We start from the raw sequence: 11,263 nt of genomic DNA on the forward strand, positions 1-11,263 counted from the left end.
ACACGTGTGTGCGGTGCCCACACAGCTCTGAAGCCGAGGGTGGCTTGGCGGAGTCGCGCGCTGCACCACAGGGCTCCCACCTGGACCCTGCAGCTCCCCTGTGCCCAAGCTGCTTCCTGCCGCCATGTCAGCCGCCCCCTCCCAAACCCTGCTCCAGGGCCTCGGCTCCAGGGGCGGGAAGGGCGAGGGTTAAGAGAGGCAATGTCTCTCCAAGGTCGCACGGCTGGGCAGCAGCAGCCTGGGCCTCAAACCCAAGCCCAGTGTGGCCCTCCTGGTCGCCTGCCGAGGGGGGCTCCTTTTGCATATGGTGACTGAGCCCCACCAGGAGGGCTGGACTGAGCTGGACAGGGCACAGCCAGGTCGGGGGCGGGCAGGAGACCTGGCTTTCAGTCTCCTTCTGCCACTGACTGGACAGGCCTGTCTCCCCTGCCCTGGCGGGAGCAGGGGCCACAGGACGTCCAGCCCCAGTAGCCTGTGAGCACCCCTAAGCCCACTCCCCAGCTCCCTCAACTCTCCCGGTACAGAGCAAAAGGGGTGAGCACCCGACGTGCCCTAAAAATGCTGTCCCCAGCCTCTTCCGAAGGCCATGGTAGAGCCCTGCAGGTATCCTTAGGTCACGGAGGCCGGGGACACGCCAGCCCGGGGTCGTCCCTTCCTTTCTTCCTCTCCCGACCTTGGCGTTGGCCAATCACAGCGGCGAGGTGCTCTCCGGCTCTGGCTCTGGACCCCGAGGCCAACCTCACCTCTGCACGTAGCCCTCTAGTGCCTAAGGTTCTCCTCGGACGGCCGTGGGGAAGGCAGGGCACGGATGGGCTTGCTGGCCACAGGGGAGGGGACTAGGCACCCAAGGTCACACAGCTGGGCCCGGGGCGCTTGTCCTCGGCACCTGGACTTGAACACCTGGGCGGAGCCAGGATAGCAAGCTGGGCCCCACTGCTGGGACGTGGGGCCTGCGGGAGCTCAGCAGGGAATCCCAGCTCTCCAGGGAAAACAGTGTGACCTTGGACCAATCCCTTCCCTGGCTGCACCTCAGTTTCCCTCTTGGAGACGGGCCCGGCGAGGCAACCTGAGAACACACACTCCTATCTCAGATGGCGCCAATTCCACGGGGAGCGGGGGCAGGGCGCGGCTGGCTGTCCAGGACAGGCCACAGCTGCCCGGGGAGGTTCTGCCTGCACCCACACGCCTCCGTCCTTTCTTGCAGTCTTGCAAAAAAAAAAAAAAAAAAATGCAAACCCCAAATCCCAAGTTCTTGGGCTCCTAACTGGAATCAGTCTCCAATCAGGGCAGCAGGGGAGAGGAGGCGGGGATGGCCCAGCTGTGTGACCTTGGTGGGGGACTGCACTTCTCTGGACACAGCGCCGTGGCCTGGGTGGTGGGGCCAGTGGGGTGGCAGGCAGCCCAGCGGGCGACGCCTGCGGCCGCTGAGCATGAAAGCTGCCAGCCGGCTCCTGCTATTTACCCAGGTCCTCGAGGCAGGGGAGCAGCAGGACCTGCGTCCCCAGCTCTGCACCAGCTCTGGGGAAGACTTAGAGGGGGCTGCTGGGGGCTTCCCAGGTCCCGCTCTCAGGCCCCCACCCCACAGCCAGCCTGTCTTGTGGGGCCAGGAAGCACCTGGCAGGAAAGGTCTGGACCCGCGGGGAGCAGCGCTGCGCACCCCTTCTCTGCCTCCTTTCCAGCTCTGGGCAGGTTCCCCGCAGAACATCAATATCCCAAGATAGCCCTGCTGAGGCCAGTGTGAGGTCCCTGGACATGGCGGCCCTCCCTCCTAGAGGGGGCACGCACTCACCCTCTGTCCTCACGGGCAGACCCCAGGGCCACAAAGCCCCCTGCACGCGTGGCAGCAAGGAGGGGGGACTAGCTGCAGCCTCTACGGAGTTGCCCCCTTCACCTTGGGCAGGTCCCAGCACGCAGATGGCCCTCGGAGGCTGTGGGATTCACCCGGGGACACTCCACTCCGGGGGCACCTGCAGGGTACTGTGTGCAGCCTGCTGCATGCGTGTGTGTGTCTGTGGGGGGGGGGCACGTTGCACTCCCAGGCTGGTGCGTGTGCTGTGCATGTGAGCTGTCGTGTCCAGGTGCTGGGGCACCTGTGTGTGTGTGCCCAAGGACTTCCCATGCATATGATCTGGGCGGGCACCAGGCACTTCTGGGGGGGGGGGGCTGGGTTCCTACATGTGCACTGGAGTGAGTCCGTGGCCCTGTACGGGCCCTGGCTGCACAGGACCGGGGCTGTGAAGCTGGCTTGGTAGTAACAGCAGCCAGCATCTACCCTGGGTCTTTCCCCACCCCCGCGGCCCCCTGCAGCCCCCTCCCTGGCACCGCTGGCTCCACGGAGTTCCCAGGCGCGGCCTGGACTGGCTCGGAGCCTCCCCCACCGCACACGTCAAAGCAGAATTTCTCTGGACTGGCAATGCCCCAAACGTCAGCGCCACCTCCTCGCAGCGAGAGCAATGCGGGAGCACCGGGAGCCCCTTCCTCGCGGTGCAGCCGAGGAGCCTGTGGGCTGGCCCTCACTCACCCTTCTGAAGGTCGAGCCCGGCTGAGCCTCTGGCGGGGGCAAGACCCCCAGAGCCCTGGTGTGATGGGGCCAGGCCAGCTGCGAAGACCCCCCTCCCCACAGAGGCTGACAGCGGGCAGCCTCAGCACGCACCGGCCACTCGGCCACAAAGGGTGGCTGCACGCAGCGGCCCCCTCTCCGGGGAGTCCCCAGCCCCATGGCTGTATTTCTGGATCCTGACCCTGCGGGGGCAGGGAGGCGCCCCAGGTGTCCTAGCGCCCAGCCAGGCCACCGAGGTTGGCCGAGGAGGAGCCGGCTTCCGGGCGGCAGTGCCAACTCCGCCACCCAGCATGACTGCTGCAAAATGGCCTGGCTACCCCTCTCCTGCCACGGAGGGCTGGGGGACGCGGCCCCGCTGCCACCTGCGCCGGCCGGCCTGAGCGGGGGTCCCGGCACACGGCTGCGTTCTGGGGGACCCTCCGTGGGGGGGGTCTCTCCTCAGCCTCTTTCCTGGGATCCCAGCCAGAGTGGGCCGGGGGAGGGAGGGGCACGCTCTGGTCCCCGTCCTCTCCCTGGGACACAGCTCCGCGAGAGGGAACCGTGCCCGCGGCCGCCGGCTCGCCAGCCCTTGCATAACGTCCCCGGTGGCATCTGCAGTCCGCGGCTGCCCCGCACCTCTCCCCGGGACCCCGTGCACCGACCGTCAGTCCGAGGCCCCCTGCCCGTATCCGCAGCTCGCGGTGCCCGCAACCCCAGCACAGGGACCCCCACTCCACGTCTCCCTCCGCCGCTGCTGCCAGATAAACAAACACGGCTACCACCCCCTCCACCATCGGCGCTGGAAAAGCCCAACGAAACCAAATAAAATGCGTCCGGGAGGCAGGCGGGAGCCGAGCGGGGCGCTTTTTATTTTCCGCTTCCTCGTGCCGGGGGCCGCCAGTACTTACGGAGCTCCGGGGGCGCGCGGCGGCGGCGAGCGGGCAGCCCCAGGTCGCGGTGCGGCAGCGGGCGCCGCGCGGAGCCGGCCGGCGCGCCCGCTCCCTCTGCAGACTGTACCATCCCGCGGCGCCGCGGGCGGGGGCGCTGCTGGGCGGGCCTCTCGCAGCCGCTGCTGCCGCGGGCGAAGGCGACCTGGGAGGGGGCGGGGGCGGGGAGGGGCGCGGGGCGGACCGAACCACCGCGCCGCGCTGTGCGGGTTTCCGTCTTCCCGTGGGATCGCGCGGAGCCGAGGCTGGCGGCTCCCCAGCATCAGGAGCGCACGTCAAGGGCGCCGAGAGGGCAGGGCCGGGGCTGGGCTGGAGGGGAGGGGTCCCGGTGGTGCGGGGAGGGGGGGCGCAGCAGGAGCCCAGAGGGGAGCATTGGGCACAAGTGTCCCTGAGTCGTCCCCTACTTTCTAGGGGAGTCCTTTGGTTGGACAGCGGCTCTGGCTCCCCCACTTTTTGGCCAGGGCACCCCCAGAGCTGGGGGGCCAAGGTTGCATGGGGTAGGGGGGAGGGAACCTGGACTGGAAGAGGGCGAAGCACACCTGTGGTGGCGTGGCCACCCGGGCAGAGGGGGTAGCAGGCCCTGCAAGTCAGCCCTGCTGGCCCTACTGGGAGGGGTGGACAGGGCGGAAGACCCCCTCAAGGGACCCCGGGGGTCTGTGCAGCCACACACTGAGCAGGACATCTGTGAGCAGTCGGGCTGACCATCTCCTGTCCAGGGGAGGACCCTGCAGGACTGTCCCCCCAGCCAGTGCCCACTTCTTCCTGCCCCTTTCACTCCAGATGGCCAGACCTCAGAGGAGCAAGGTCAGGGGCTCTCCCGGGTGAGGGCCTTCTCTAGAGCGCACTGCCCACTCCCTTCCCCCAGAGGGTGCCCTGTTGCGGGGGTGGGGGGGCAGAGGGACTTCAGGACCAGCTTCTCAGTGGGGGAGGGGATTAGGGGGCGGGGGGGGGGGCAGGGGCCGAGCTGCCCAGCAGGCAGGTCCGAACCCTGGAACCCTGGCTGCTCCCACCCCCCGCCCCACTCCGCGCTGCCTGCGCGCGAGCAGCCGCTGCATCCCGGCGCTGGCACAGAATTATCAATTTGTCTCGTTAGAGCTGGGAGCCTGCACTGCACCAAAATCAGAGCCAGGCCGAGCGGAGGGGCCGCGGCAGGGGGCGAGGCCGAGCACCCGCGGCCGCGGCACCAGGCTCGGGCCCCGGCTCTCCACCCCCACGCCCCACCACAGGGGCCCCTCGGCCCCTCAGGCTGCTGCTGCCTGGGTGCTCACAGAGGGCCCTGGGCCCAGGGGGCGGGGGACTACGAGGCCCAGGAAGCCCCCGACTGAGGCCGTCACCCCCATACCTGCGAGAGGCCCGCCCAGCAGCGCCACGGGATGGCACAGTCTACGGGACGGGAGCTACCACAGGGGCTGAGTTCCACAGGGCCACCTGGGCGGGTTTCCGGGGCTGCAGTGGCCTTTCGAAGCCCCTGAGCCTGGGGGCCCCGTGGAGGTGCCCGGTGGGGTGGGGGGCGGAGGGTGGAGGGCTGGCTGTGGCCCCAGCCCCCGCGTCTGACCCAGGAAACCCGCATCACCCCTTCACTGTTTCTGGAGCCTGGCAGAGCCCACAGCCCCCGAAGCAGCGGTTAGGACCTCAGGTTGGCAACAGGCACAGGCGAGGAGGGCGCGGCTGCTGTGGGCGGCAGCCACACCTGGAAGGGGGCTGGGGGGGCAGGCTGGGAGCCCTACCCTTGTCCTCTTGGAGGTCCTGTGTATCACCTGCCCACCAGCCCCCATTCAGGTGGGCCGCACTCTCTCCAGCAGCCACCAGGAGCCAAACTCTCCGGCGGTTGTGGGTTTTGGCATCCTTGGCTTCTAGGCCCCGTGTCCTCAGCCTGTGGGTCCATACCCAGTGGCCTGATGCTGCCTGTCCTGGGCAGCCCAAAGTCTGAGCAGCACCCTTGGAAAAGTTTTCTTTGTACATATACCTTGCGGCTAGTCTCACAACTCCTATTCACCCTTCAAAGCCCAACTCAAATGCCCCTTCTGCAGACAGCCCTTCCTGAGCCGGCTCGTTCCTCTGTCTCAGCTCTGACTGCGCACTGCAGCCGTTCAGTAACTTCTATTCGTCAATGGTCAGAACCAGAAGCCTCCCTCAAGAACGCATGACAGAGTCTCCCATTCTACGGATGAACAAACTGAGGTTTGAAGAAGCAGGTGTAAGCAGCCCACGGAGTAAGGTTTGTTCCGTAGGGTGGAGCCTGGCCTCCCGGCCCTGGCCTGTCCTGTCCCCTGCCCCTGGACCTGGCCTTCCAGGATGTGTTCATGTGCAGGGGGTGCTGGACAGGGACAGGCAGCAGCGCTGTTGTGAAATCGGACAAACAATGGCACCGGTGTTGCAACTCTGGGAAGGCTGGAAGCACCGGGTCAGGGTCGCCCACGGGCGAGAGGGCGAGAGAGGCAGGAGGCCTGCGGCAAGACCCCCTCCTGGCCGAGGGCGGACATGGCCTGAGGGTTGGGGCTGGGGAAAAGGCCCAGGCAGAGGGGCGGCACGGGGCGGATTCTCAGCGGGCCCACCGGCCGGGGGCTGCAGGTTGGGGGGGAGGGTCAGGCTGCCTGGCGGTGGGGCAGGGACACACGGCCAGGTGTGGGCGGGGTGCAGCCAGGCGTGGGAACAGGAAGCAGGGCCGCGCCGGCACCTGCCTGGCTCAGGTCCCCACACAACGGGGCAGGGGATTTTGGGGTCGGCTGCCACCGGGAGCTGCTGGCTGGGCCCCTGGCCGGCACAGATCACACTGGGAGATGCTGGGCTGCTTCCCATCTTGTGGAAGAGCAGTGGAGGCCGGGGTACGGGGCCAGAGCAGGCGCCCCTCCCTCGCATCCCCCCTCGACTCACTCCAGCCTCAGGAAAAACCCGGGGGCCCCCAGGGTCGTGACCTCGAGGGGCCACGGAACGTGGATCCAAGGGACGCACAGCCTGACACACCTGTGTTTCTCCTGCAGTTCCACGGGGCCCTACCCCTACTCCCTGCTCCCATCCAGGCCCGGAACTCTTGGAGCCAATCAAACTTGGGGCTGAGGCTTTCTGGTTCAACTCCCGGCTCCCTTGCTAACCGGCTCTGTGACCTTGGGCCAAGAACTTAGTCCCCTCAAGCCTCAGTTTGCCTCCCTGCAAAATGGGACCAGTGACACCCGTTTGGCAGAACAGTAGGTGTTACGGAAGCAACCCAGGGTGGGCTCCCCAAAGGCCACTTTGCCCACCCCCCTGGCTGCTCTCCAGGACACTGGCAGGCCCAAGGCTGCCCCCCGACATTCCACCCCAACCCCCAGTTCCCTGCTGCGGTGCCGCCCCCTCTCTTGTGTGCCAGGCACCCTGTTAGGAATGCACGTGTGAGCCTCACGGAACCTGGTGAGGGAGGGCCTGCGTTTAGCCCCAATCCACAGATGAGGCAAACTGATGCTCTTGAGTCACGGAAAGAGCAGCGAGCTGGGATTGGAGGTGAGGACGGCTCTAGGCTGCAGCCTGAGCCCACGGACCTGGGGTCCCCACAGCTGTCTCCCTGGCTTGAGACGCCCACTGGGCCTGCTACCCACATGGGGCTGGGGTCGGTGCTGGTAAACGCCACCTCCCCTACCCGGGGGGCCAGCCTGACCCCAAAGGCAGCCTGCAGAGCCCACTCCCAACCCGGGAAGCCTGGGGTACTCAGGAGCCACTCCCGGAGGACTCCCTGGAGGAGGCAGACTTTTCCAGGTCCAGGAAACACAAGTTCATGGGCGCTATCTCTTGGGGCTGATGGTGCCTTGTTAGCACGGACCCGAGGCTGCTCCCAGCTTGGTCCTGCGCCTGAATCTGACTGTGACTCCCCAGTGCCCTCAGCGCAAACCCCAGGTCCTCACTGTGTGATGATCCAGACCCCTCCCTCTGTGCCCCTGCCCCCACGAGGCCCCTGCAGCTCATGGCCCCTCCACTCCCATGCTCCCAGCAGCCCCTCCTCCATGAAGCCTCCCTGGCTTCTTCTCCACTGTCCCCCCTCCCACCTGCACAGAGCCACGAGTGACCTTGTCACGTGCGTCTGCCGGGCGAGGGGGCCCCAGGGACAGGAAACTGGGCCTCCTTTGCCATGGCATCCCCAGCACTGGGCACAGGGCCTCAGCACGCATCGGCCGAACCGCCTCCAAGGCAGTGCTGGTGGGCCCGGGCTCTCGGGGCTCGGGACATGATCTTTGGGTGCATGGGGTGGGGGTGGTGGTGGTCTGGTTTAGGAACTGCCGTTCTCTGAGCCCACCCGTGAGTGCGGCTCCCTCCCCACGTCCAGCTGGGCGGGGACAGGGAGACCCTGGTCTCACTCCGACACCCCATCCACAGGCGTCCTCCCAGGACCAGCACTCTCGGGCCCAGGGCTGCACTCCCGGTGCCTGCACCCCCGGGGAGGAGCCCTGGCCCCTAAGCGCTCCCGCTCAGCTACCTAGCGCCTGACACGCGACCATCAGTGATCCCTTCTGTGGGTCACTGGACAGCGGCATCTGTGCAGCCCCTGGTGAGGGCGGGCGCTCTGCTGGGCCCCCAGTCAGCGCCAAATCTGTGTGTGTTCACTCTTGCTGCAAAGCTGACTCCCAGAAGAGGAGGGGGAGGAGGAACAGGGGGGAACAGAGCGGGTGGGGGCCAGAGTCGAGAGTACTAGGACGAGAGGGAAGGGAAACTGCCACCCGCTGAGCACCTACTGTGCGCTGGGGCACTCACTCCCCCCCACCGCCAGGACAGCCTGCCGAGGGCATGCGCCCAGAGGGGGTGGGTGACTTGCTCAGGGGCACACAGCGACGTGGCAGCACAAGCACACTGTCCTCCCCACAGCGCGTCCCCCTGTGCAGGAGTGTGGGGACCCAGCATGGAACGAGGGGTGCGAGAGGACAGGAGCAGAGGGGGCAGCCGAGGAGCCTGCTGCCAGCCGTCTGAGGGCGGACACCACCGGGAGCACAGCGGATGCCCCAGGGAGCACAGGGAGCCCCCTGCTCACGGCTGCCTCTGCTGAGCGCTGCCCCGGGCGCCGACTCACACACCCGCCCTCCTCCCCGGCAACTGCCCTGCCCCATGCAGAGTGCCAGCCCCGTTGTAGGGATGAGGAGACCCAGGGCTGCAGCACGGGGGCCATGAGCGTGGGACTGCAGCGCTGGAGCCAGGATCGGAAGCCGGATCCTGGCTGCAGGGCTCGTGGGGACGTGGCAAGGGTACAGGACGCTCCCTGGTGGCCAGGTTCTCAGAGCCACTGAGCCCTGCGCTGCCCCTGGCGCTCACAGGCAGTGAGGGAGTCGGGGAGGGGGGATGTACAAAGTCTGGGAGCGGGGTCTGACGGGCTCAGCTCAAATCTCTGCTCCACGTGATGGACTGTGTGACTTTGGGAGAGCCCTTGGCCTCGGGCTCCTCCTCTGTAAAATGGGCACGCTCTCGTTCATTCAACAGATACCAGCCAGGAACCTGCTTCCCAGGCTCTGTGCTCAGCACTGAGGACATAGTGCTGGGCGGTGCCTGCCCTCGTGGGGTCAGAGAGAGACGTGGGCAGAGGACCGGGCACCCCTGGCAGGAGCAGGCCACCACCCAGGGTTTCCCCAAGAGGGTGATGACCGAGCTGGGGTCTCAGGGCTGAGCAGCAGCTCCCCAGTAGGGGGTGAGGCTCCTGGCCACAGGGATGGCTCATGCAAAGGCCTGCTCTCTGCTCCCTGCTCGAGGTCTGGAGAATACGGAGGTTCTGCTGGGTTTCCTGCAGGTGGCCGAGGGGAGCAGCAGGGGTCGGAGGAACTCGACAAGGTCCTCGGGCGGCGCCGACCCTGCCTGGGTGGTGCCTCAGGAGGCGCCCCCGTGTGGGCGTCCACGCGTTTCCCGGGACTGGAGGGCCCAGGAGTTTCCTTCGGGATTTAGGCTGCCTGATACAGACTGGTGGCCCGAGGGGCTGGGGGTGCTGCCACGCCACTCCGTCCAGCCCGATCCATGTTACAGATGGACAGCCTGAGGCCCAGACACTCCCAGCAAAGCCAGGGCTGGGAGGCCAGTGCTTGCTCGCCTGGTGGGGCACCTGCTCACAGCAGGGGCGTCCAGGCCTGGGGGCGGCTCTGCAGGCCATCTGCCCTGAGACTCAGAGGGGAATGGGCCTACACGTTTAGCAGCAGGCAGCCCCAGGGGCAGGGGACGCACGTGCTGGAGCAGCAGACAGGTGAGCCACAGCGGGGCAGCCCCCGGACCCCAGGACCCGCCAACCCCACTGGCGGGCTGCAGTGACCCAACAACACAGGAAGCACATGCGGGGGCCTTGCCAGCTGCTGCTTCTTTCTGGGGCTTGGAGGTCAGCAGGGGGACCGAAGCTCAGCTCTCCCACCTGCTATGGGGTGGCCCGGAGCCAGCGCCACGCTGGTTTGAGCCTCGGCTGCTGCATCTATGAGATGGGAACGCGGGAAGGCATGGACAGGTCCCAGGTGTGGCAGCGGCACGTTAGCTGCGGGATCTGCCTCCTAGGAGGGAGCTGGCAGGAGGGGGCGCGGTTGCCAAGAAAGAAAGAAGTGAGGGTGGGGGAGGCCCCTTGGGTCCCCTCCACAAGGATAACCATCTTCCCTGAGACTTGGGGGGGCGCTCAGCTGCTGGCCCCCAGAAACCTGGCCCTGACGCGGGTCCAGACTGGGGGCCGGGTGGCTCCTGGCTGAGGCTGGGCTCTGGAACAAATACCGGGGCCCCAAATCTGCTTCCTGCTGCTCACGGGGCTGCATGAGCCCGGGCACTCATCACACCTTCCCGAGCCTCATTTCTCTATGGGTAACACCATGACCACACGTGCCTCAGTCTGGTCCCAGAACAAAGCGAGATGCTGCCCGTGAGAGGCTCGGCAGTCAGCGAGCGCAGCCGTGGAGACACTGCCAGCTCCTCCCCGGCCCTCGCAGCAGCACCCACACGAGAACCTGGCCCGTGGGCTCGGTGGACACTCGTGGCCGCGCTGCTCCTGACTGGTGTCCCCTGCCCCGGGCTCGCCAGGGCCAATGCTGGACCCTTGTCCCACAGACACAATCACCACAGAGCACAACTACCACTGACCCGGGAGCCCCGCCCCGGCACCATGGTGGAGTGCACCACCCCTCGGGGCCCAGGACAGCCCCCTGCTCTGGTTCCCCCAGCTCAGCCGCCACCACTCCACCCGGATGTTCGTGCCGGGAGCGGGCGCCCTGACCCTGGCGAGTTTCCCCTCTGCACCCCGATTCCTCTCTCACTGCTGAGACCAATGCCCCAGCGCCCACAGAACCTCCCCGTTCAGACGTTCCCGCGGCAGCTCCCGCCCCACCCGAGGCCCACGCCCCCGGCCTCACCCGACTCTCCTTCCTCCAGCAGCCGGGGGAATGGTGGACCTGGAGACAGGTGGGCGCGGTGTGGGCCGGCCCTGCCCTCTCCCTGCACGGCCTCTCGCATACGCTACAGCCTGGGGTCAGCGCCTTGCCCCTGGCTCCTCCTCTGTAGCGTGGCGTCCTTAGTGCCGGCTTCTGAGCAATGGGCTCGTGGCCGCCCGGCGCCCGGCGAATGCTGTCCTCCCACTTCACAGGGCTGCAGCGTCTAACCGTGTCGAAAAAAACCAGGCCCCCCCCATAGGCACCGCATCGCCAGGCAGCTCCCGCCCAGGTTCCGACCGCCCCTCACCTGCTCCGCTAAAAATAACACAAGGCAAAGGTCACGCCTGCTCCTGCCAAAGCAATCAAAGAGCGAGGGGCGGGGGGGGGGGGGGGGAGTCCTTGCCTGGGATTCCAAGGCCGAGGATGGAGGCACAGGG

At 67.2% G+C, this 11,263-nt stretch overlaps 1 protein-coding gene across 2 annotated transcripts in view; it reads right to left on the minus strand.

Moving 5' to 3' along the window:
• Positions 1–11,040, minus strand: part of ATP2B2 (ATPase plasma membrane Ca2+ transporting 2) — a 142,723-nt gene extending 131,683 nt beyond the window's left edge. Inside the window, exon 1 of one of the 2 annotated variants that reach the window (XM_062200453.1) lies at positions 10,809–11,040. The gene's annotated coding sequence lies outside the window, so the exon portion shown is untranslated. Of the gene's footprint in view, positions 1–3,447; positions 3,534–10,808 lie in introns of those variants that run through there. The other variant, XM_062200452.1, reaches the window with a different exon arrangement.
• Between the last annotated feature and the right edge of the window lie 223 nt (positions 11,041–11,263).

Source organism: Lepus europaeus, chromosome 9, assembly GCF_033115175.1.
Source record: "Lepus europaeus isolate LE1 chromosome 9, mLepTim1.pri, whole genome shotgun sequence".
NCBI classification, from domain to species: Eukaryota; Metazoa; Chordata; class Mammalia; order Lagomorpha; family Leporidae; genus Lepus; species Lepus europaeus.